This window comes from Megalops cyprinoides, chromosome 1 (assembly GCF_013368585.1).
Source record: "Megalops cyprinoides isolate fMegCyp1 chromosome 1, fMegCyp1.pri, whole genome shotgun sequence".
Lineage (NCBI taxonomy): Eukaryota > Metazoa > Chordata > Actinopteri > Elopiformes > Megalopidae > Megalops > Megalops cyprinoides.
In genome coordinates this window covers 24,297,111-24,299,873 of record NC_050583.1, presented here as the reverse complement: position 1 = coordinate 24,299,873, position 2,763 = coordinate 24,297,111, and the positions used below count along the sequence as shown (strand labels likewise).

The following is a 2,763-nucleotide window of genomic DNA, read 5'->3' as shown; positions in this document are numbered from 1 at the left end:
ATGTGGAAGTTTTTTTTTTGAGTTGGCATGTATGTGGCTGTCATTTATAGGCATGGAATAGATATGTGGAATTATTTCTGTTTTGTTTCTTAAAATTTGAACAAAAAGATTGTTACTGCATTTAAAGCGTGTCATGTTATTTCTGCACCATCACAATAGGGCTATTAGTACCTGGCCCATGGCAAAAAATAATACTGTAAGATCATGATTCAGTCCATTAGTTAGTGTTAAACTGTGACCAAAATCAAACAAGCAACACATTTATGCCCACGATGGCATAAATTCTGGTAAAAACATGATGCAGGGTGCACTGGGCAGTGGCCAAGCAGAAGTCTCATTTAGGGCATAACTGTACACTTGCTACAGTTTTCACAGAGTAATGAAAAATGGATACAGTTTTGGTTGTAGTGAAGACATTAAGTTCTCAACAGAAATTGTTCTCTTATGCTATTTTAAAATAGACTGCAGTTCCACAAGATTTATGAATACAACAAAATAGCTTTTTGTGTAGTGCTTTGAACAGACCTCACTAACAATTCCATTGGAAAGGGTGATGAAATGCAATTTTAGTTTGATGAAGTTATTGAGTAAATGACTGAATAATTTGGTCATGTTGATGTAGTGTGCCTTCAGTGCCTCCAAGCAGCATTTATCAATAGAAACATATATCTCAAACATCACAAATGCTAAACAAATAAAAACAGTGGTGGCTGCCAAAGTCTGCCTGTCATAAAAAGCAGAATCTGACAGTGTAATGTGTACTCCATTAAAGTGTAATGATATGTGCACTATAACATCATGCGAGTGCTATAAAAGTTGCTCTGTCATTTTTATACCCCTTTATCTATTGCAAAAATATTGTGGTATCATATCCCTGACATAATGGTACTATTCATTTATAATCCAAGAACTGTAATTTTACGTAGGATACTACTTAACATTTTGTCATGCTACATCTCCTTCTGGAGGAGCTTGGGGTGACTGTAGCAATATAATCATGACACAATGTCTTAGACTCCCAGGATAACATTGTATTGCACTGCCCAACACTATAGACATTGTAAGCAGTGGAGGTGGTCCTGCTTGAAAGGTAAATAAATGCAAGTTTTACATGTTTTATAAACCGACAATTTACATACTGTAGTGCCCAGCAAATTATTGGCAAATGTCTTCAGTGTATAACAAAATACCCATTTCATGCTGATGCTGTCTTTGTTGATGGTCCCAAATTTCAAATGGAAAGGATTAATGATTCCTCTTAAAAATTATATTTTAATAGACGGCTACAACAAGTCATCTTGGAGACTTACCAAAATTAGAGTTCCACGAAATTCAAAATGGTTTTGATAGTAGCAATAATAATGGATTGCATTTCCATGGCATATTTTAAATTAAACTGGGGGACTGTTAAATAGACATGATAGGCAGGACACCCCTTGTGCAATGGGAACTTTAAATACCACAGTGAGTGGGGACCTCGTCCAAGAGATAGGATCTCCTACAGCACAGTGTGGCCATCACAGCACTGGGACATTGGTCTCCTGTTATGTGCAGAGCAAAGACTACTGACCAGCAACCTGTGCAGCGGCAACCTGGTTTCCTAGGAGGCCTCCCATATAAGCTCTAACCAGGACCAGCCCTGTTTAGCTTCAGGTATCAGCAAAGAGAAAGTAGGCTGCTGGTTAATGGCACATGACTTCCGTTTTTTATTTGACATGATTTTCTTTCAATATGCAACAAACTTTATATTGTTAGTACAGTGCTGAAACTTATGTTTTTGGTGTTCTCATCACTCAGGGCCTCCAAAGTTATTCACACAGATTGCATAAGTCACATGTGACAGTATTTCTCAGTTGACATTGTCATTTCTTTTATCTTTTTAGCACAAAGGTCCCCAGATTGCACAACAAAAGCTTGGAAATTTTTTAACATGTAGAAATACAAGGGATTGGTACTCAACAGCAGTGTGGGCTCAGTAGGTGCCATGGTTTGGCTGCCAAATTGGATTTCTTGCTAAAAATCTGTTTGACTACTGTTGAAGACGGTTGAAAAATTAGAGATGACACTTGCATTGTGGAATCATTCTCTAGAGGTAAATGCACAGTCTGCATGTCACATCATTTTATAACATTACATATTTTGTAGAACCGTATTTTGTCCACCACTTGATCACAGCGCCAATACTCTTCAACACTTTCCAGACATGAGAAGGACCATGACATGAGTTCTCATAATCGATTTGGATTCATAGATGATATTGGCTAATGTATTGCATTTTCAGCACCACTTCTATAGCAGGCACATGGGTGGACAGTCATTTTGGATTTGTGAAACAGTGCTTCATCTACCTCTAAACGGCTGAACTAGTTAAATTTATTATTTCGTGTATTATTATCGGCTTCATCATTTTTCCCGTAAATAGTCGCGGCAGCATATGACATGTCTGCTATTGGTGAGCTCCTGTGTGGTCTCAGCTGCTAACTACAATCTTTATTTACATTTTATGTTTGTGTACTTAAATCCTTTTTGATGATCACATAATATTTCCCCTATAAACGTCATCGGTAGCGTGGCCGAGCGGTCTAAGGCGCTGGATTAAGGCTCCAGTCTCTTCGGGGGCGTGGGTTCGAATCCCACCGCTGCCAGCAGAATTTTTTCGCTGTTACTTTGTTATGAACGCCCCATCCAGTATTCGGTAATCGTTTACCCCAGACTTTGGAAACAGAGCGCCTTCTGATGGTTTTCTGTGGCAGCGCATCGCGC

General features: G+C 38.6%; 1 non-coding gene across 1 annotated transcript; it reads left to right on the top strand.

Annotated features, from left to right (window-relative positions):
• The first annotated feature begins 2,563 nt into the window (after window positions 1-2,563).
• trnal-aag lies at window positions 2,564-2,645 on the top strand. Its single transcript has one exon. It is a non-coding gene; the product is annotated as a tRNA-Leu (tRNA).
• The last annotated feature ends 118 nt before the right edge of the window (window positions 2,646-2,763 follow it).